This window comes from Salvelinus namaycush, chromosome 18 (genome assembly GCF_016432855.1).
Source record: "Salvelinus namaycush isolate Seneca chromosome 18, SaNama_1.0, whole genome shotgun sequence".
Classification (NCBI taxonomy): Eukaryota; Metazoa; Chordata; class Actinopteri; order Salmoniformes; family Salmonidae; genus Salvelinus; species Salvelinus namaycush.
In genome coordinates this window covers 36,157,725-36,182,086 of record NC_052324.1, presented here as the reverse complement: position 1 = coordinate 36,182,086, position 24,362 = coordinate 36,157,725, and the positions used below count along the sequence as shown (strand labels likewise).

The window sequence follows — 24,362 nt, the reverse complement described above, 5'->3', positions numbered from 1 at the left end:
GCCGGACCTCATGGCTTACGTCCATCCCCATCCACAACGCCCACTTGATGGTAGTAGTGCTCAACGTTGCCCCCGGTGGCCCGGTATTGAAGGCATCTCCTGACATTCTGTGGACCTGGATGAATGTTGAATACTGCATTGGATCTGGTGTGACCAGGCTGAATAGCCATCAAGCTTACCGGGCCCCTGAGTGGTCACATGTGATATGAGTCAGACCTCATTTCTGTGATCTGTAATGGTATGGACATAGGTCCAGCTGTATAGTGTGTCTGAGTGCCCTTCGTGAAGGTCCAATTTAAACATGGGCAGGGACAGCTCAATCAGTCTATCTGGGGCCACCTGTGGGGAGATGTGTCCTATATCCACCGGCTGGTGCCTCAAGGGCAATACAGTTCATGGAATTGTGTTTATTTAAACAAATGGAATGGGATTTGATGTGCCAGGCTCATGTTCACCAAGGAATTTAATGTCAATGTTTGTGTGTGTGGACTGTGGCGAGCTCCAACATAATGAACACTATAATACTGTTCACATCCATAACGAGCGAATCATTCAGCTTTCTTTTTCTCTCCTTTTTTGTTGACAGATCACGTGTGTCCGCTGCAGAGAAAGAAATCTTAGGCAAGTCCGTCTGTTGGGTTGCTAGGCTTACATTTGAGCCACTAACTACAGTGCCTTGCAAAAGTATTCATCCCCCTTGACGTTTTTCCTATTTTGTTGCATTACAACGTGTAATTAAAATAGATTTTTATTTCCATTTCATGTAATGGACATGAAAAATATTACTTCTTTCAATAAATGTACAAATGTTTCAAACAAAAGTGGTGCGTGCATATGTTTTCACCCCCTTTGCTATGAAGCCCCTAAATAAGATCTGGTGCAACCAATAACCTTCAGAAGTCACAGAATTAATTAAATAAAGTCCACCTGTGTGCAATCTAAGTGTCACATGATCTGGCACATGATCTCAGTATATATACACCTGTTCTGAAAGGCCCCAGAGTCTGCCACACCACTAGGCAAGGGGCACCACCAAGCAAACGGCACCATAAGACCAATGAGCTCTCCAAACAGGTCAGGGACAAAGTTGTGGAGAAGTACAGATCAGGGTTAGGTTATAAAAAAATATCAGAAACTTTGAACATCCCACGGAGCACCATTAAATCAATCATTAAAACATGGAAAGAATATGGCACCACAACAAACCTGCCAAGAAAGGGCTGCCCTCCAAATCACATGGACGAGGCAAGGAGGGCATTAATCAGAGAGGCAACAAAGAGAGATTTGATCAAATCAAATCAAATTTATTTATATAGCCCTTCGTACATCAGCTGATATTTCAAAGGGCTGTACAGAAACCCAGCCTAAAACCCCAAACAGCAAGCAATGCAGGTGTAGAAGCACGGTGGCTAGGAAAAACTCCCTAGAAAGGCCAAAACCTAGGAAGAAACCTATAGAGGAACCAGGCTATGAGGGGTGGCCAGTCCTCTTCTGGCTGTGCCGGGTGGAGATTATCAAATCAAATCAAGTTTATTTTATATAGCCCTTCGTACATCAGTTAATATCTCGAAGTGCTGTACAGAAACCCAGCCTAAAACCCCAAACAGCAAGCAATGCAGGTGTAGAAGCACGGTGGCTGGGAAAAACTCCCTAGAAAGGCCAAAACCTAGGAAGAAACCTAGAGAAGAACCAGGCTATGAGGGGTGGCCAGTCCTCTTCTGGCTGTGCCGGGTGGAGATTATAACAGAACATGGCCAAGATGTTCAAAATGTTCATAAATGACCAGCATGGTCAAATAATAATCAGGAATAAATGTCAGTTGGCTTTTCATAGCCGATCATTAAGAGTTGAAAACAGCAGGTCTGGGACAGGTAGCACGTCCGGTGGACAGGTCAGGGTTCCATAACCGCAGGCAGAACAGTTGAAACTGGAACAGCAGCAAGGCCAGGTGGACTGGGGACAGCAAGGAGTCATCATGCCCGGTCGTCCTGACGCATGGTCCTAGGGCTCAGGTCCTCCGAGAGAGAGAAAGAAAGAGAGAAGGAGAGAATTAGAGAGAGCATACTTAAATTCACACAGGACACTGGATAAGACAGGAGAAGTACTCCAGATATAACCAACTGACCCTAGCCCCCCGACACATAAACTACTGCAGCATAAATACTGGAGGCTGAGACAGGAGGGGTCAGGAGACACTGTGGCCCCATCCGATGATACCCCCGGACAGGGCCAAACAGGAAGGATATAACCCCACCCACTTTGCCAAAGCACAGCCCCCGCACCACTAGAGGGATATCTTCAACCACCAACTTACAATCCTGAGACAAGGCCGAGTATAGCCCACAAAGATCTCCACCACAGCACAAACCAAGGGGGGGCGCCAACCCATTATAACAGAACATGGCCAAGATGTTCAAATGTTCATAAATGACTAGCATGGTCAAATAATAATAATCACAGTAGTTGTCAAGGGTGGAGCACCTCAGGAGTAAATGTCAGTTGGCTTTTCATAGCCGATCATTAAGAGTATCTCTACCGCTCCTGCGGTCTCTAGAGAGTTGAAAACAGCAGGTCTGGGACAGGTAGCACGTCCGGTGAACAGGTCAGGGTTCCATAGCCGCAGGCAGAACAGTTGAAACTGGAGCAGCAGCATGGCCAGGTGGACTGGGGACAGCAAGGAGTCATCATGTCAGGTCGTCCTGAGGCATGGTCCTAGGGCTCAGGTCCTCCGAGAGAGAGAAAGAAAGAGAGAAAGAGAGAGAGCATACTTAAATTCACACAGGACACCGGATAAGACAGGACAAGTACTCCAGATATAACAAACTGACCCTAGCCCCCCGACACAAACTAATGCAGCATAAATACTGGAGGCTGAGACAGGAGGGGTCAGGAGACACTGTGGCCCAATCCAATGATACCCCTGGACAGGGCCAAACAGGAAGGATATAACCCCACCCACTTTGCCAAGGCACAGCCCCCACACCACTAGAGGGATATCTTCAACCACCAACTTACCATCCTGAGACAAGGCCGAGTATAGCCCACAAAGATCTCCGCCACGGCACAACCCAAGGGGGGGGCGCCAACCCAGACAGGAAGATCACGTCAGTGACTCAACCCACTCAAGTGACGCACCCCTCCTAGGGACGGCATGAAAGAGCACCAGTAAGCCAGTGACTCAGCCCCTGTAATAGGATTAGAGGCAGAGAATCCCAGTGGAGAGAGGGGAACCGGCCAGGCAGAGACAGCAAGGGCGGTTCGTTGCTCCAGAGGCTTTCCGTTCACCTTCACATTCCTGGGCCAGACTACACTCAATCATAGGACCTACTGAAGAGATGTGTCTTCAATAAAGACTTAAAGGTTGAGACAGAGTCTGCGTCTCTCACATGGGTAGGCAGACCATTCCATAAAAAATTGAGATCTATAGGAGAAAGCCCTAACTCCAGCTGTTTGCTTAGAAATTCTAGGGACAATTAGGAGGCCTGTGTCTTGTGACCGTAGCGTACGTGTAGGTATGTACGGCAGGACCAACTCGGAAAGATAGGTAGGAGCAAGCCCATGTAACGCTTTGTAGGTTAACAGTAAAACCTTGAAATCAGCCCTTGCCTTAACAGGAAGCCAATGTATGGAGGCTAGCACTGGAGTAATATGATCAAATGTTTTGGTTCTAGTCAGGATTCTAGCAGCCGTATTTAGCACTAACTGAAGTTTATTTAGTGCTTTATCCGGGTAGCCGGAAAGTAGAGCATTGCAGTAGTCTAACCTAGAAGTAACAAAAGCATGGATACATTTTTCTGCATAATTTTTGGACGGAAAATTTCAGATTTTTGCAATGTTACGTAGATGGAAAAAAGCTGTCCTTGAAACAGTCTTGATATGTTCGTCAAAAGATAGATCAGGGTCCAAAGTAACGCCGAGGTCCTTCACAGTTTTATTTGAGACGACTTTACAACCATCAAGATTAATTGTCAGATTTAACAGAAGATCTCTTTGTTTCTTGGGACCTAGAACAAGCATCTCTGTTTTGTCCGAGTTTAAAAGTAGAACGTTTTCAGCCATCCACTTCCTTATGTCTGAAACACAGGCTTCTAGCGAGGGCAATTTTGGGGCTTCACCATGTTCCATTGAAAAGATAACCCTGAAGGAGCTGCAAAGCTCCACAGCGGAGATTGGAGTATCTGTCCATAGGACCACTTTAAGCCGTACACTCACAGAGCTGGGCTTTATGGAAGAGTGGCCAGAAAAAATCCATTGCTTATTATGGCTGCAATCCCGGTAACGGGATGATATGACAACAGCCAGTGAAAGTGCAGGGCGCCAAATTTAAAACAGAAATCTCATAATTAAAATTCCTCAGACATACATGTGTTTTATACAATTTTAAAGGTAATCTTGTTGTTAATCCCACCAAAGTGTCTGATTTCAAATATGCTTTTCAGCGAAAGCACTACAAACGATTATGTTAGGTCACACCAAACCACAATAAGCACAGCCATTTTTCCAGCGAAAGATAGCAGTCACAAAAAGCAGAAATATAGCTAAAATGAATCACTAACCTTTGATGATCTTCATCAGATGATACTCATAGGACTTCATGTTACACAATACATGCATGTTTTGTTTGATAAAGTTCATATTTATATAAAAAAATCTGAGTTTACATTGGCGCGTTACATTCACTAATTCCAAAAACATCCAGTGATAGTGCATAGCCACATCGTTTCAACAGAAATACTCATCATAAATGTAGATGATAATACAAGTTATACACATGGAATTATAGATATACCTCTCCTTAATGCAACCGCTGTGTCAGATTTCAAAAAAACTTTACGGAAAAAGCAAACCATGCAATAATCTGAGACGGAGCTCAGAACAAGAGTCAAATTAACCGCCATGTTGGTGTCAACAGAAACCAGAAATTACATGATAAATATTCCCTTACCTTTGATGATCTTCATCAGAATGTACTCCCAGGAATCCCAGGTCCACAATAAATGCTTGATTTGTTCGATAATGTCCGTTATTTATGTCCAATTAGCTACTTTGGTTAGCGCGTTTGGTAAACAATTCCAAAGTCACAAAGCGCTTTCACTAAAACGTGACGAAATGTCCAAAAGTTCCGTAACAGTCAGTAGAAACATGTCAAACGATGTATTGAATCAATCTTTAGAATGTTGAATAACGTTCCAACCGGAGAATTACATTGACTTCAGATGAGCGACGGAACGGAGCTGCCTCTCACGTGAACGTGCGTGGTCAAAAGCATGGTCACCTCATGGCAGTGGTTACTCATTCCTGTCTCCTTCGGCCCCCCTTCACAGTAGAGTCATCTGACAAACAGTCTATTGACATCTAGTGGAAGCCGTAGGAAGTGAAAACTCATCCATATCTCGCTGTAATTTCAATGGGAGCTTGGTTGAAAATCTACCAGCCTCAGAAAAAATCCAAACAGGAAGTGGAACTTCTCAGGTTTTTGCCTGTCATATGAGTTCTGTTATACTCACAAACATAATTCAAACAGTTTTAGAAACTTCAGAGTGTTTTCTATCCAATACTAATAATAATATGCATATATTATCATCTGGGACAAAGTAGGAGAGAGTTCACTATGGGCACCAATTCATCCAAAAGTTAAAATGCTGCCCCCTATCCCAAAGATGGGAAAACTCCAGGGCTTGATTGCATACCAGTGGAAGTATACCATTTTTTTTATATACTCAGAAGACCATATTTTAACCACTCCTATATAAATGGTAGATTATCAGACACGCAACAAGAAGGTCTGATATCATTATTCCTGAAACAGGAAAACAGGAAATGGTATATATAAAGATCCAGTCCATAAAAAAAATTGGAGACCTCTTACACTTCTGTGTTGTGATGCAAAAATCCTAGCAAAATCCTTTGCGCATAGAATTAAAAAAGTATTGTCAGATATTATTCATTCAAATCAGACAGGTTTTTTACATGGACGATAGATTGGAGATAATATAAGAAACAAGTACTGGAAACAATAGAATACTAAGAAATATCGGGGACACCAGGCCTGGTTTTCATAGCTGATTTTGAAAAGTATGACTAGAGTTTATATATAAATGCCTAGAATATTTCAATTTTGGGGAATGTCTTAAAAAATGGGTTAAAAGTATGTATAGGAACCCTAGGTGTAAAATAGTAAATAATGGCTACATCTCAGAAAGTTTTAAACTATCTAGAGGAGTAAAACAAGGTTGTCCCCTTTTGGCATATCTATTTATTATTGCCATCGAAATGTTAGCTATTAAAATTAGATCAAATAATAATATTAAGGGATTAGAAATCCATGGCTTAAAATCTAAGGTGTATGCTGATGATTCATGTTTTCTTTTAAAATTACAATCTCTTCATGGCCTCATAGAGGATCTAGATGCTTTTGCTATCCTCTCTGGATTAAAACCAAATTATGATAAGTGCACTATATTACGTATTGGATCACTAAAAAATGCAAATTTTGCATTACCATGTAGTTTACCAGTTAAATGGTCTGACGGAGATGTGGACATACTCGGTATACAAATCCCAAAAGAAAGAAATCTCATTCCAATAAATGTTTATATAAAGTTAGCAAAAATAGATAAGATCTTGCTACCATGGAAAGGAAAATACCTGTCTATTTGTGGGAAAATCGCCCTGATTAACTCTTTAGTCATATCCCAGTTTACCTATTTGCTTATGGTTTTGCCTACACCTAGTGACCTGCTTTTTAAATTATATGAACAAAAATATTCAATTTTATTTGGAACGGCAAGCCAGACAAAATTAAGAGGGCCTATTTATATAACGAATATGAATTCGAAGGGCAGAAATGATTAAATATTAAAGCCTCCCACTAAAGGCATCAGTCATACAAAAGTTATACTTAAATCCAAACTGGTTCTCTAGTAAATTGGTAAGAATGTCTCATCCTATGTTCAAGAAGGGCCTTTTTCCCTTTATTCAGATTACACTTGCGGTTGTTTGAAAAGGAAAAATTCTCCAAAATATATTTATTTTTTAAACAAGCCTTAAAAAGTTGGTTGCAATTTCAGTTTAATCCACCTGAAAAAACAGAACAAATATTGTGGTTAAACTCAAATATATAATTGATTAAAAAAATGTATTTTTCTAAGATTTAAAAAAAAAAGGTAACATTTTCGTGAATGATATCATAAATAGGACTGGTGGAGTTATGTCACACATACAGCTAACACAGACATATGGAAATGTCTGCTCTACCCAAAATTACAACCAATTAATTGCAGCATTACCACAAAAATGGAAGAGGCAAGGAGAAGGGGAAAAAGTAAAGAACTTGTATGTCGGCCCTGTATTAAAGAACATAAATTGTTAAATAAAAGTGTGATAAATAAAAACATATACCAGTTTCATTTAAGGACCAGAAAATTGACAGTTGTGCCATATATATTGCAAAATAGTTGGGAAGAGATTTTCAATGTACCTATTCCATGGCAGATGATTTATGAATTGACACGCATAACAACACTGGATTCAAAACTTAGCATTTTTCAATTTAAATTACTATACAAAATTCTTGCAACCAATAACATGTTAAATATATGGGGGATACAATCTTCCCAGCTCTGCAGATTCTGCTGTGAGGAGGCAGAGTCATTAGATCATTTATTTTGGTATTGTCCGTATGTAGCTCGTTTTTGGTCACAGGTCCAGGAATGGCTGAAGAATTGCAACATTTGCCTAGAACTAACGCTGTAGATAGCAATACTGATTTGAAAAGCCATAGTCAATCAATCAATAATAAAATAATTATTTTAGCAAAAAAAAATATTTTTAATTTACAATCTGTTGAAGCTATGAGAATAGAAAGGTTCAGTACTTTTGTGAAGCCTCACAACACAGTTGAAAAATATATGGCAAATAGAAATCCAAAATGGATGGTGTTAAGAGATAGATGGGAGTGGTTGAATGGAGCTGAAGGGTGGGACTAATAACAAGATAACCAATGTAAAACATACGGGGTCTGTAAAATGTATATAGGTTCAGAAATTTTGTGAAATAGCATAGTTACAAATAGAAAACAAATTGGATGGACATCAGAAATAGAGGAAGGACTAAAAACAAACAAAATATAACTATTGTAAAATAGATTGTGTCTGTAAAATGTGTATAAGATGTATAAACTGAAGGTAGAAGCCTAAGTGTTTATTAGTTTACTCCAATTGGGGGGAAGGATTTGCGGGGAATAATAAAGGTATATTCTTAAAGTATGTATGCCTATATAGGAATGTGTATGTATATATTTGTATATGTATGCATACGTGTATGTATATGGATATATATATATATATATATATTTACCACCATGGAAATGATGCAGACAATTACATTGATGGAAGCAACCATCTTTCCGCAATATTAAGCTGATCCACCTCTTAAAAAAAAGATTGCTGTACACCAGCAGAACACATCCAACTTGAAGGAGCTGGAGAAGTTTTGCCTTGAAGGTTGGGCAAAAGTCACAGTGGCTAGATGTGCCAAGTTTATAGACATACCCCAAGAGAATTGCAGCTGTAATTGCTGCAAAAGGTGGCTCTACAAAGTATTGACTTTGGGTGGTGAATAGTTATGCATGCTCAAGTTTCGTATTTTTTTGGTCTTATTTCTTGTTTGTTTCATTAGAACAAATATTTTGCATCTTCTAAGTGGTAGGCATGTTGTGTAAATCAAATGATACAAACCCACAAAAAATCTATTTATATCCAGGTTGTAAGGCAACAAAATAGGAAAAATGCCAAGGGTGGTGAATACTTTCGCAAGCCACTGTATACACTACCGGTCAAAAGTTTTAGAACACCTACTCATTCAAGGGTTTTTCTTTATTTTTTTACTATTTTCTATATTGTAGAATAATGTAGGGAAGAGATTCCAATGAAGAAGAACCCTTCAATGAGTCGGTGTTCTAAAACCTTTGACCGGTAGTGTATGATGCAACTGGTTGCAATAGGGAGGGATGCTGGTGTGTTTGCCCCCCCCCCCGCAGGCGATGACCGCAGAGACAATAAGTACAAGGCTCACCGACAGTTTGCGGACCGCCAAGGGGGAGTGACCGGAGCCAAGACATATTTCTACGCAGATGAGGCTAAATGTGATCAAAACATGGAGACCTTCCTCAAGTGTATCAAAGCATCTGGTATGCCTGCAGAAAGACACAATACAGAGAGGAAGACTGGGTGGTTGTGGGGTTAGAGAGTCTTTTTTATATTCAGTTACAGTTCAGTTACAGTACTTTCTCTGTGCAGTATAATAGTAATTATCATGTACTTTTTTGTAGTTTCTTGGGATTATGATAGTCTCACTCACAACTTCAAGACCATAAGGGGTGGGGTGCAAATAGTCTGGGTAGCCATTTGATTATCTGTTCAGGAGTCTTATGGCTTGGGGGTAGAAGCTGTTTAGAAGCCTCTTGGACCAAGACTTGGCACTCCGGTACCGCTTGCCGTGCGGTAGCAGAGAGAACAGTCTATGACTAGGCTGGCTGAGTCTTTGACAATTGTTAGGGCCTTCCTCTGACACCGCCTGATATAGAGGTCCTGGATGGCAGGAAGCTTGGCCCCGGTGATGCACAGGGCCATACGCAATACCCTCTGTAGTGCCCTGCGGTCGGAGGCCGAGCAGTTGCCATACCAAGCAGTGATGCAACCCGTCAGGATGCTCTCGATGGTGCAGCTGTAAAACCTTTTGAGGATCTGAGGACCCAAGCCAAATCTTTTTAGTCTCCTGAGTGGGAATAGGTTTGTACACCCTTTTGCCTCAATTCATCAGGGTATGGGCTCTACAAGGTGTCGAAAGCTTTAAACAGAGATGATGGCCCATGTTGCCTCCAATACTTCCCACAGTTGTTTCAAGTTGGCTGGATGTCCTTTGGGTGATGGACCATTCTTAATACAAACGGGAAACTGTTGAGCGTGAAAAACCCAGCAGCGTTGCAGTTCTTGACACACTCAAACCAGTGCGTCTGGCACCTACTACCATACCCTGTTCAAAGGCACTTAAATCTTTTTTTCTTGCCCATTCACCCTCTGAATGGCACACATACACAATCCACGTCTCAATTGTGTCTAGGCTTAAAAATCCTTCTTTAACCTGTCTCCTCCTCCCATCTACTCTGATTGAAATGAATTTAACAGGAGACATCAATAAGGACTCATAGCTTTCACATGAATTCACCTGGTCAATCTATGTCATGGAAAGAGCACTGAGTGAAATGTTTATATTTGTAATACATTTTGGATTGATATTACTGTGGCTTACATACTAAGCACATTTGACCTCTCTTGGTGGGAGCTCAATGGATGGCTTCTCTGCTATCAAGATGACTGCACTGGACCGACCTCAGTTCCTGGTAGGTTGGGTTAGGAAGGGATCAGAATATCAATTTATAATAGTTGATTGGATTTATATAACGCTTTTTCAAGATTATCAAAGTGCTTTACGTATTAAGGGGGAAACTCACCTTATCCACCACCACATGTAGCACCCACTAAGCTGAGGGGTTTGACTCTCTCGTAAAGTGCTATAGTGCTTGTTATTACTCTCTACCTCTCTCTCTCCATAGCTCCAGTTCTCTGAGGTGCTGATGAAATAGAGGTGTTTCTTCAGCTTCCTGGTGGCACAGCAGGGGAAGGAGGGCATGGAGGCATCAGAGAGAAGGCTAGAGCTGGATCTTCTACAGGTATATACAACATACACTGTAGCATAATATAATCATGCTCACTTGGATGCTCCAATCATGTTCACTTGATGCTCCAGTTACTCAACTAGTCTAAAGAAGGCCATTTTGTTGCTTCTTTAATTAGCACAACAGTTGTCAGCTGTGCCAACATAATTGCAAAAGGGTTTTCTAATGATCAATTAGCCTTTTAAAATGATAAACTTGGATTAGCTAACACAATGTGCCATTGGAACACAGGAGTGATGGTTGCTGATAATGGGCCTCTGTACGTCTATGTAGATATTCCATAACAAATCAGCCGTTTCCAGCTACAATAGTCATTTACAACATTAACAATGTCTACACTGTATTTCTGATGAATTTGATGCTATTTTAATGGACAAAAAAAATAGCTTTTCTTTCAAGAACAAGGACATTTCTAAGTGACCCCAAACTTTTGAACATGCATTAGACAGACAAGTGTAGTGTAGGTTGTGAGATGCTACTGAAATTATGCGGGTGAGGAGAGCACTGGGCCTCTTGTTGCTATGACATGTGATATGTGATTTTTAAAAAATTTAACTAGGCAAGTCAGTTAAGAAAAAGTTCTAATTTACAATGATGGCCTAGGAACAGTGTGTTAACTGCCTTGTTCAGAGGCAGAATGACAGATTTTTACCTTGTCAGCTCGGGGATTCGATCTAGCATTATTTTGGTTACTGGGCCAACACTCTAACCACTAGGCTACCTGCCGCCCCATTAAATAAGTCTGACAGAATTAAACCTACGGAGGAGTGGCTTCTATGAAGGAACTTTGAATGATTTTGAACTTCAGAGTTGGCTTAACTAATGTTGGACCAGAGCTAGCCCCTTGATCATGACTCTCAGTTCCATTACATCACACATAATGCCACCAAGCGTTTGAGAGCTAAACCAGAGCAAGCTTCCTGGCTAACAAGCTTGTGTGTGCAGAGCGGCACCAGAATTAAAATAAAATAACACCTATTTTGTAGTTAATAAATCCAATGTGAAATGTGATATCTATAGTATCATTTACTAGCTTTGAAAAAGTGAATCCATTCTCTTCCTAATTTCTGAATCATGCTTGTTACATCAGTAGCTGCAGTAGACTATGCTTCAGAGGGGGAGGAGAGTTTACACACACACACTGGCAGGCAGACACTGGAATATGTGACACTGGAATAAGCTTCTGAGTGACAGTCAGGGATTTGCATAGACTGATTTGTAGTATTCATTACTGTAATAAATATCACTTCATACTTTATATTTTCCTGGCTAAAGGCTGTCTCTCTCTCTCTCTCTCTCTGCCCATCCAGAACCATTGATATGCTGGATTCAAACAGCCGTTGTCCCAAACTTAGAGGTAAGCAATGCAAGCCAATGGAAATACTGTAGGAGATAAGCCTAGACAGACACAATATGGATTTGTATCATACTCAAGTCATTCTGTAAACACTGCCAAACCCTGCGGTATGTTTCAATTGACTTTTTCAATTGTTTGCACTATTAAATTGGTAAGATTGACACTTTCGAGTTGATCCCAGAATTTAGAAAATAATGGGTGCTTGAAAGGAGTTGCATCAGTTGGAAAGTGTCTCAGTGGGCCTCAGATAAAGTCTTTCCTGTCCTCTCTGGCTGTGTGACACACTATCTCCAGTGCCAGACTTAGCAAGATTTAATGGTTGAGAAGGGCCTGTCTCCTGTGTTTGCTGAGACAGCGTGATTCACTGTGCCACAGACAGGTAAACATATTGTGTTTGCTTAGACAGGTCAGCTGGAACCGCTGCTCAGTCAGTTCACTGAGGAGGGGGGGGGGGGGAAACAGATTAACAGAATGCTGCAGAGGTTGACCTGGCCAAGGTAAACATGTTAAAGGGCTATGTAAAGTTATTGGCCGAAATCAGTCTTGCCTGCTACTTACTAAAACTACATACTGTGTACTAATCATACTACGTACTGTATTATTAAGAATGCACTGTTTGGTAAAAACAAATGCAGTAAGCAACTAATATCAACATACTAGGCTCATCCTACTGAGAATGCGCCATTCAATGCAGAATTGCATTGATTCCCGCCATTGTTAATTTTGGTACAGTGCGTTACCTTCTTTGATTACCTTCTGTTGTCAAACAAATGATTCCCTTCCTCAATAGTGTGCAGCGAATTTTACTACATGAAAAGTCAAAATGAGTATGACATGCTGCCATTTAAAGCATACTACATTTTCTAAATGTAATATACTAAAAAACTTTCTATTTGCGCATATCCAAAATGCCTGCTATGGACACAGCCATTATCTATGCTATGCTATGTAATGTAATGTTATCACACTACTGCTTCCTAAAAGTTATGTTTCCTTAGATTCTTGAGAAAAGCATGTAGCTTATGTGTCTGTATTGAAGTAGAACTCATCGTTGTTGACTACAAGCTGGTTCCTCTGTGTTGCAGCATGCAGAGGAGCACAGTGTTCGTCTGACTACAAGCTGGTTCCTCTGTGTTGCAGCATGCAGAGGAGCACAGTGTTCGTCTGACTACAAGCTGGTTCCTCTGTGTTGCAGCATGCAGAGGAGCACAGTGTTCGTCTGACTACAAGCTGGTTCCTCTGTGTTGCAGCATGCAGAGGAGCACAGTGTTCGTCTGACTACAAGCTGGTTCCTCTGTGTTGCAGCATGCAGAGGAGCACAGTGTTCGTCTGACTACAAGCTGGTTCCTCTGTGTTGCAGCATGCAGAGGAGCACAGTGTTCGTCTGACTACAAGCTGGTTCCTCTGTGTTGCAGCATGCAGAGGAGCACAGTGTTCGTCTGACTACAAGCTGGTTCCTCTGTGTTGCAGCAATAGTTATATTTTTCAAGGTTGAGACCCTGTAGTCACACGTTGCCTTCCTTCCAGTGTTACCTCAAGGTTAGAGACCCCGTAGTCACACGTTGCCTTCCTTCCAGTGTTACCTCAAGGTTAGTGACCCTGTAGTCACATGTTGCCTTCCTTCCAGTGTTACCTCAAGGTTAGTGACCCCGTAGTCACACGTTGCCTTCCTTCCAGTGTTACCTCAAGGTTAGTGACCCCGTAGTCACACGTTGCCTTCCTTCCAGTGTTACCTCAAGGTTAGTGACCCCGTAGTCACATGTTGCCTTCCTTCCAGTGTTACCTCAAGGTTAGTGACCCCGTAGTCACACGTTGCCTTCCTTCCAGTGTTACCTCAAGGTTAGTGACCCCGTAGTCACATGTTGCCTTCCTTCCAGTGTTACCTCAAGGTTAGAGACCCTGTAGTCACACGTTGCCTTCCTTCCAGTGTTACCTCAAGGTTAGTGACCCTGTAGTCACACGTTGCCTTCCTTCCAGTGTTACCTCAAGGTTAGAGACCCCGTAGTCACATGTTGCCTTCCTTCCAGTGTTACCTCAAGGTTAGTGCCCCTGTAGTCACATGTTGCCTTCCTTCCAGTGTTACCTCAAGGTTAGTGACCCCGTAGTCACACGTTGCCTTCCTTCCAGTGTTACCTCAAGGTTAGTGACCCCGTAGTCACACGTTGCCTTCCTTCCAGTGTTACCTCAAGGTTAGTGACCCCGTAGTCACATGTTGCCTTCCTTCCAGTGTTACCTCAAGGTTAGTGACCCTGTAGTCACATGTTGCCTTCCTTCCAGTGTTACCTCAAGGTTAGTGACCCCGTAGTCACATGTTGCCTTCCTTCCAGTGTTACCTCAAGGTTAGAGACCCCGTAGTCACATGTTGCCTTCCTTCCAGTGTTACCTCAAGGTTAGAGACCCTGTAGTCACACGTTGCCTTCCTTCCAGTGTTACCTCAAGGTTAGTGACCCTGTAGTCACACGTTGCCTTCATTCCAGTGTTACCTCAAGGTTAGTGACCCCGTAGTCACACGTTGCCTTCCTTCCAGTGTTACCTCAAGGTTAGAGACCCCGTAGTCACACGTTGCCTTCCTTCCAGTGTTACCTCAAGGTTAGTGACCCTGTAGTCACATGTTGCCTTCCTTCCAGTGTTACCTCAAGGTTAGTGACCCCGTAGTCACACGTTGCCTTCCTTCCAGTGTTACCTCAAGGTTAGTGACCCCGTAGTCACACGTTGCCTTCCTTCCAGTGTTACCTCAAGGTTAGTGACCCCGTAGTCACATGTTGCCTTCCTTCCAGTGTTACCTCAAGGTTAGTGACCCTGTAGTCACATGTTGCCTTCCTTCCAGTGTTACCTCAAGGTTAGTGACCCCGTAGTCACATGTTGCCTTCCTTCCAGTGTTACCTCAAGGTTAGAGACCCCGTAGTCACATGTTGCCTTCCTTCCAGTGTTACCTCAAGGTTAGAGACCCTGTAGTCACACGTTGCCTTCCTTCCAGTGTTACCTCAAGGTTAGTGACCCTGTAGTCACACGTTGCCTTCATTCCAGTGTTACCTCAAGGTTAGTGACCCCGTAGTCACACGTTGCCTTCCTTCCAGTGTTACCTCAAGGTTAGAGACCCCGTAGTCACACGTTGCCTTCCTTCCAGTGTTACCTCAAGGTTAGTGACCCTGTAGTCACATGTTGCCTTCCTTCCAGTGTTACCTCAAGGTTAGTGACCCCGTAGTCACACGTTGCCTTCCTTCCAGTGTTACCTCAAGGTTAGTGACCCCGTAGTCACACGTTGCCTTCCTTCCAGTGTTACCTCAAGGTTAGTGACCCCGTAGTCACATGTTGCCTTCCTTCCAGTGTTACCTCAAGGTTAGTGACCCCGTAGTCACACGTTGCCTTCCTTCCAGTGTTACCTCAAGGTTAGTGACCCCGTAGTCACATGTTGCCTTCCTTCCAGTGTTACCTCAAGGTTAGAGACCCTGTAGTCACACGTTGCCTTCCTTCCAGTGTTACCTCAAGGTTAGTGACCCTGTAGTCACACGTTGCCTTCCTTCCAGTGTTACCTCAAGGTTAGAGACCCCGTAGTCACATGTTGCCTTCCTTCCAGTGTTACCTCAAGGTTAGTGCCCCTGTAGTCACATGTTGCCTTCCTTCCAGTGTTACCTCAAGGTTAGTGACCCCGTAGTCACACGTTGCCTTCCTTCCAGTGTTACCTCAAGGTTAGTGACCCCGTAGTCACACGTTGCCTTCCTTCCAGTGTTACCTCAAGGTTAGTGACCCTGTAGTCGAATGTTGCCTTCCTTCCAGTGTTACCTCAAGGTTAGTGACCCCGTAGTCACATGTTGCCTTCCTTCCAGTGTTACCTCAAGGTTAGAGACCCCGTAGTCACATGTTGCCTTCCTTCCAGTGTTACCTCAAGGTTAGAGACCCTGTAGTCACACGTTGCCTTCCTTCCAGTGTTACCTCAAGGTTAGTGACCCTGTAGTCACACGTTGCCTTCATTCCAGTGTTACCTCAAGGTTAGTGAGCCTGTAGTCACATGTTGCCTTCCTTCCAGTGTTACCTCAAGGTTAGTGACCCTGTAGTCACATGTTGCCTTCCTTCCAGTGTTACCTCAAGGTTAGTGACCCTGTAGTCGAATGTTGCCTTCCTTCCAGTGTTACCTCAAGGTTAGTGACCCCGTAGTCACATGTTGCCTTCCTTCCAGTGTTACCTCAAGGTTAGAGACCCCGTAGTCACATGTTGCCTTCCTTCCAGTGTTACCTCAAGGTTAGAGACCCTGTAGTCACACGTTGCCTTCCTTCCAGTGTTACCTCAAGGTTAGTGACCCTGTAGTCACACGTTGCCTTCATTCCAGTGTTACCTCAAGGTTAGTGAGCCTGTAGTCACATGTTGCCTTCCTTCCAGTGTTACCTCAAGGTTAGTGACCCTGTAGTCACATGTTGCCTTCCTTCCAGTGTTACCTCAAGGTTAGTGACCCCGTAGTCACATGTTGCCTTCCTTCCATTTACATTTACATTTAAGTCATTTAGCAGACGCTCTTATCCAGAGCGACTTACAAATTGGTGCATTCACCTTATGACATCCAGTGGAACAGCCACTTTACAATAGTGCATCTAAATCTTTTAAGGGGGGGGGGGGGGGGGGTCAGAAGGATTACTTTATCCTATCCTAGGTATTCCTTAAAGAGGTGGGGTTTCAGGTGTCTCCGGAAGGTGGTGATTGACTCCGCTGTCCTGGCGTCGTGAGGGAGTTTGTTCCACCATTGGGGTGCCAGAGCGGCGAACAGTTTTGACTGGGCTGAGCGGGAACTGTACTTCCTCAGTGGTAGGGAGGCGAGCAGGCCAGAGGTGGATGAACGCAGTGCCCTTGTTTGGGTGTAGGGCCTGATCAGAGCCTGAAGGTACTGAGGTGCCGTTCCCCTCACAGCTCCGTAGGCAAGCACCATGGTCTTGTAGCGGATGCGAGCTTCAATTGGAAGCCAGTGGAGAGAGCGGAGGAGCGGGGTGACGTGAGAGAACTTGGGAAGGTTGAACACCAGACGGGCTGCGGCGTTCTGGATGAGTTGTAGGGGTTTAATGGCACAGGCAGGGAGCCCAGCCAACAGCGAGTTGCAGTAGTCCAGACGGGAGATGACAAGTGCCTGGATTAGGACCTGCGCCGCTTCCTGTGTGAGGCAGGGTCGTACTCTGCGGATGTTGTAGAGCATGAACCTACAGGAACGGGCCACCGCCTTGATGTTATTTGAGAACGACAGGGTGTTGTCCAGGATCACGCCAAGGTTCTTAGCGCTCTGGGAGGAGGACACAATGGAGTTGTCAACCGTGATGGCGAGATCATGGAACGGGCAGTCCTTCCCCGGGAGGAAGAGCAGCTCCGTCTTGCCGAGGTTCAGCTTGAGGTGGTGATCCGTCATCCACACTGATATGTCTGCCAGACATGCAGAGATGCGATTCGCCACCTGGTCATCAGAAGGGGGAAAGGAGAAGATTAATTGTGTGTCGTCTGCATAGCAATGATAGGAGAGACCATGTGAGGTTATGACAGAGCCAAGTGACTTGGTGTATAGCGAGAATAGGAGAGGGCCTAGAACAGAGCCCTGGGGGACACCAGTGGTGAGAGCACGTGGTGAGGAGACAGATTCTCGCCACGCCACCTGGTAGGAGCGACCTGTCAGGTAGGACGCAATCCAGGCGTGGGCCGCGCCGGAGATGCCCAACTCGGAGAGGGTGGAGAGGAGGATCTGATGGTTCACAGTATCGAAGGCAGCCGATAGGTCTAGAAGGATGAGAGCAGAGGAGAGAGAGTTAGCTTTAGCAGTGTTACCTCAAGGTTAGAGACCCCGTAGTCACATGTTGCCTTCCTTCCAGTGTTACCTCAAGGTTAGAGACCCCGTAGTCACATGTTGCCTTCCTTCCAGTGTTACCTCAAGGTTAGAGACCCCGTAGTCACATGTTGCCTTCCTTCCAGTGTTACCTCAAGGTTAGAGACCCCGTAGTCATATGTTGCCTTCATTCCAGTGTTACCTCAAGGTTAGTGACCCCGTAGTCACATGTTGCCTTCCTTCCAGTGTTACCTCAAGGTTAGTGACCCTGTAGTCACACGTTGCCTTCCTTCCAGTGTTACCTCAAGGTTAGTGACCCTGTAGTCACACGTTGCCTTCCTTCCAGTGTTACCTCAAGGTTAGTGACCCCGTAGTCACACGTTGCCTTCCTTCCAGTGTTACCTCAAGGTTAGTGACCCCGTAGTCACACGTTGCCTTCCTTCCAGTGTTACCTCAAGGTTAGTCACCCTGTAGTCACACGTTGCCTTCCTTCCAGTGTTACCTCAAGGTTAGTGACCCCGTCGTCACACGTTGCCTTCATTCCAGTGTTACCTCAAGGTTAGTGACCCTGTAGTCACACGTTGCCTTCCTTCCAGTGTTACCTCAAGGTTAGTGACCCCGTAGTCACACGTTGCCTTCCTTCCAGTGTTACCTCAAGGTTAGTGACCCCGTCGTCACACGTTGCCTTCATTCCAGTGTTACCTCAAGGTTAGTGACCCCGTAGTCACACGTTGCCTTCCTTCCAGTGTTACCTCAAGGTTAGTGACCCCGTCGTCACACGTTGCCTTCATTCCAGTGTTACCTCAAGGTTAGAGACCCTGTAGTCACACGTTGCCTTCCTTCCAGTGTTACCTCAAGGTTAGTGACCCCGTAGTCACATGTTGCCTTCCTTCCAGTGTTACCTCAAGGTTAGTGACCCCGTAGTCACACGTTGCCTTCCTTCCAGTGTTACCTCAAGGTTAGTGACCCCGTAGTCACACGTTGCCTTCCTTCCAGTGTTACCTCAAGGTTAGTGACCCCGTCGTCACACGTTGCCTTCATTCCAGTGTTACCTCAAGGTTAGTGACCCCGTAGTCACACGTTGCCTTCCTTCCAGTGTTACCTCAAGGTTAGTGACCCCGTAGTCACACGTTGCCTTCCTTCCAGTGTTACCTCAAGGTTAGTGACCCTGTAGTCACATGTTGCCTTCCTTCCAGTGTTACCTCAAGGTTAGTGACCCCGTAGTCACACGTTGCCTTCCTTCCAGTGTTACCTCAAGGTTAGTGACCCCGTAGTCACATGTTGCCTTCCTTCCAGTGTTACCTCAAGGTTAGTGACCCTGTAGTCACATGTTGCCTTCCTTCCAGTGTTACCTCAAGGTTAGTGACCCCGTAGTCACACGTTGCCTTCCTTCCAGTGTTACCTCAAGGTTAGTGACCCCGTAGTCACATGTTGCCTTCCTTCCAGTGTTACCTCAAGGTTAGTGACCCCGTAGTCACACGTTGCCTTCCTTCCAGTGTTACCTCAAGGTTAGTGACCCCGTAGTCACATGTTGCCTTCCTTCCAGTGTTACCTCAAGGTTAGTGACCCCGTAGTCACACGTTGCCTTCCTTCCAGTGTTACCTCAAGGTTAGTGACCCCGTAGTCACACGTTGCCTTCCTTCCAGTGGTACCTCAAGGTTAGTGACCCCGTAGTCACACGTTGCCTTCCTTCCAGTGTTACCTCAAGGTTAGTGACCCCGTAGTCACACGTTGCCTTCCTTCCAGTGTTACCTCAAGGTTAGTGACCCCGTAGTCACACGTTGCCTTCCTTCCAGTGGTACCTCAAGGTTAGTGACCCTGTAGTCACACGTTGCCTTCCTTCCAGTGTTACCTCAAGGTTAGTGACCCCGTAGTCACACGTTGCCTTCCTTCCAGTGTTACCTCAAGGTTAGTGACCCCGTAGTCACACGTTGCCTTCCTTCCAGTGTTACCTCAAGGTTAGTGACCCTGTAGTCACATGTTGCCTTCCTTCCAGTGTTACCTCAAGGTTAGTGACCCCGTAGTCACATGTTGCCTTCCTTCCAGTGTTACCTCAAGGTTAGTGACCCCGTAGTCACATGTTGCCTTCCTTCCAGTGTTACCTCAAGGTTAGTGACCCCGTAGTCACATGTTGCCTTCCTTCCAGTGTTACCTCAAGGTTAGTGACCCCGTAGTCACATGTTGCCTTCCTTCCAGTGTTACCTCAAGGTTAGTGACCCCGTAGTCACATGTTGCCTTCCTTCCAGTGTTACCTCAAGGTTAGTGACCCCGTAGTCACATGTTGCCTTCCTTCCAGTGTTACCTCAAGGTTAGTGACCCCGTAGTCACATGTTGCCTTCCTTCCAGTGTTACCTCAAGGTTAGTGACCCCGTAGTCACATGTTGCCTTCCTTCCAGTGTTACCTCAAGGTTAGTGACCCCGTAGTCACAAGTTGCCTTCCTTCCAGTGTTACCTCAAGGTTAGTGACCCCGTAGTCACACGTTGCCTTCCTTCCAGTGTTACCTCAAGGTTAGTGACCCCGTAGTCACACGTTGCCTTCCTTCCAGTGTTACCTCAAGGTTAGTGACCCCGTAGTCACATGTTGCCTTCCTTCCAGTGTTACCTCAAGGTTAGTGACCCCGTAGTCACACGTTGCCTTCCTTCCAGTGTTACCTCAAGGTTAGTGACCCCGTAGTCACACGTTGCCTTCCTTCCAGTGTTACCTCAAGGTTAGAGACCCCGTAGTCACATGTTGCCTTCCTTCCAGTGTTACCTCAAGGTTAGTGACCCCGTAGTCACATGTTGCCTTCCTTCCAGTGTTACCTCAAGGTTAGTGACCCCGTAGTCACATGTTGCCTTCCTTCCAGTGTTACCTCAAGGTTAGAGACCCCGTAGTCACATGTTGCCTTCCTTCCAGTGTTACCTCAATGTTAGTGACCCTGTAGTCACACGTTGCCTTCCTTCCAGTGTTACCTCAAGGTTAGTGACCCCGTAGTCACACGTTGCCTTCATTCCAGTGTTACCTCAAGGTTAGAGACCCCGTAGTCACACGTTGCCTTCCTTCCAGTGTTACCTCAAGGTTAGTGACCCCATAGTCACACGTTGCCTTCCTTCCAGTGTTACCTCAAGGTTAGTGACCCCATAGTCACACGTTGCCATAGGAGGCCTATAATAACGTGGCCATGGATGTTGAGTTGTCGAGACGGGAGGGCTTGTGCATGGAGCCTACATATAGCAGGGAGAAGGGATTGGATACGAGGACCCTGTTGACCCTGACTGAGATCCCAAAATGTATGTACCACAGGTAAAGGATGAATCTATTCATACTAACGGACACTGAATACTTAAAAACATACTTAACACATAGTTATAGTTAAAAAAAAGTTTTATTAGTGTTGAATAACTAAACTGTATCTCTGATCTGACCACCAGTACAGCACTTATAGCTCTGATCTGACCACCAGTACTGCACTTATAGCTCTGATCTGACCACCAGTACTGCACTTATAGCTCTGATCTGACCACCAGTACTGCACTTATAGCTCTGATCTGACCACCAGTACTGCACTTATAGCTCTGATCTGACCACCAGTACTGCACTTATAGCTCTGATCTGACCACCAGTACTGCACTTATAGCTCTGATCTGACCACCAGTACTGCACTTATAGCTCTGATCTGACCACCAGTACTGCACTTATAGCTCTGATCTGACCACCAGTACTGCACTTATAGCTCTGATCTGACCACCAGTACAGCACTTATAGCTCTGATCTGACCACCAGTACAGCACTTATAGCTCTGATCTGACCACCAGTACTGCACTTATAGCTCTGATCTGACCACCAGTACTGCACTTATAGCTCTGATCTGACCAAAAGTACTGCACTTATAGCTCTGATCTGACCACCAGTACAGCACTTATAGCTCTGATCTGACCACCAGTACTGCACTTATCGCTCTGATCTGACCACCAGTACTGCATTTATAGCTCTGATCTGACCACCAGTACTGCATTTACAGCTCTGATCTGACCACCAGTACAGCACTTATAGCTCTGATCTGACCAAAAGTACTGCATTTACAGCTCTGATCTGACCACCAGTACTGCATTTACAGCTCTGATCTGACCACCAGTACTGCATTTATAGCTCTGATCTGACCAAAAGTACTGCATTTACAGCTCTGATCTGACCACCAGTACAGCACTTATAGCTCTGATCTGACCAAAAGTACTGCATTTACAGCTCTGATCTGACCAAAAGTACTGCATTTACAGCTCTGATCTGACCAAAAGTACTGCACTCATACTATAGCTCCGATCTGACCAAAACTGCACTTATAGGATGTAGGGTGACATTTCAGACACAGCTTGGTCACAGCTGTGTAACAACGTGTCAGGGACAGTACTATCGTTTAATTGTCTGTCATCTCTGTGTTCTACAAGGTGTCTAGACTACGTCCTGGATGATATTGGACTGACAGAAACACCAATGTCAAGTTGGCTTCACACAGTGAGGACACGGTGAAGCACACCATCAGGAGGCAAATCTCCATAAACTAGTCTACTGCCAAGGCCTTGGCATAGATCACAGACACACTGAGGAGGATGGCTCCCTACCCTGACTGCTCTGAGGAGGATGGCTCCCTACACTGACTGCTCTGAGGAGGATGGCTCCCTACCCTGACTGCTCTGAGGAGGATGGCTCCCTACCCTGACTGCTCTGAGGAGGATGGCTCCCTACCCTGACTGCTCTGAGGAGGATGGCTCCCTACACTGACTGCTCTGAGGAGGATGGCTCCCTACCCTGACTGCTCTGAGGATGGCTCCCTACACTGACTGCTCTACACTGACTGCTCACACATACCTGCACATGGACATTACATTTCTATAAAAATATAGATTTTCTCAAACTATAAGTGCTTTTTACCTATTTTTACTTTTCTTGTTTGTGTACATTGACACGCATGAGGATTAAGTTGGCCCTGACTCTATATTGCCAAGACTTGCATTATTCATTGCTTTAATAAAGGGTTAAACATATTTCTATGTGGTGTTTTCTTTCTGAACAATAACACATCACAAAATGACAAACAGGGTATTTTTGTATTATTTTGAATTGCATTTTTGGAATTCTTCTCATAGACACAAGTTTGTCGATCAAACACATCAGGGGTGTTCAACTCCACATGGTATGCAGGCTTTTGTTCCAACGCATCACAGAAACAGCACATTTTGTCCATAACTTTCCACTTCTGAATTCATCAGTATTTCTTTGATTGTCCCCCACGATGAAATCGGAGAGGGGGCTGGATCTGTCTCCGTCCGTACGTTCGTTCTGTCATGCGTTAGTCACACACAATGTCTCAGACAGCACTGTGACGATTTTGACGAAACCTGGGTGAAATAATGCGTCTTGCCATAGAGATCTGGCATCTACAAAATTACTCTGATTTGCCCAAGGCTGGAGCTATAGTAATTAACTGAAATTTGTAAGTTACATGCAATATCTCAATTGGCCCAAAGGGGGCACTGCATCATTTAGGGGGGGACGACATGTTTATTGTTGCCTTCTTCTTTTTGTTCTAGCTAGTGAAATCCCTGTTACTACTGTATCGTATAGCTTTGTGTTACTCTACAACCTGTCCCTGTGACCTTTGTGTCTGTTCTCTATTATCCTACCCGTCTCCTCCCTCCAGGCCAGGCAGGTTTCTCTGTGTATAAGTGTGCTCGCTATGGGCCTGTGAACGAAGTGATCCCATACCTGTCCCGTCGTGCCGAGGACAACGGGCTTCATGAATCGTTCCCAGAGGGAGAGAGAGCTGCTGTGGAAGGAGCTGAAACGCAGGCTGGCCTTTGGACAGGTCTTCTACAGTCCTCAACCTGAGCCTGCACTATGAAATCACAGCTAGCTAACTGTCTCTCGCTCCATCTCGGTCTGAGCCTCTTCCACTGTTTATCTCACCCTCTTCCCCTTAGCTATCTTTCTCCCTCCCTCTGTCTCTCTCTTCGTCTCTCTCCCACTCCTTTTAATTTTCTCTCTGTAAGCGTTCCTCTTTGTGTCCTCTCAGCAACCTCAGAGCCCTGCATACATCATACAGGCATCTTTACTATTCCAAAAGGACTCCCTAAAATGTTGGGCTGGCACAGTCCACCCGCCGCTCGCTGCTTTTTTATCTCTCTATTTATCCTGGCGAAGGACAGCAATAATAAAAACATAACAGGCTTGATTTAAATGGCAGTAAAGTATCCATCAATGTTTATTTTTCTCTATAATGATTCTTGATTCAAGGCTCCATAAAACTCCTTAGGAGCATTTCTGTAGATTTCCTACATGATTCACAGGTATTGTTATATTGTAAAGTGTTCATACATCTAGAGTAAGAATGTATACTTGTCTACACCCTTGTGCCTCTATAGTACTGTATTAAATATCAAAGTTGGAGCTGGTTTAGAAGATAATAAACTGTCTTGTAGTTTAGTTGAAATCGATA

At 44.6% G+C, this 24,362-nt stretch overlaps 1 pseudogene; it reads left to right on the top strand.

The window, feature by feature from the left end:
• The first annotated feature begins 8,985 nt into the window (after positions 1–8,985).
• Positions 8,986–23,768, top strand: LOC120062934 (annotated as a pseudogene).
• Positions 23,769–24,362: the final 594 nt, after the last annotated feature.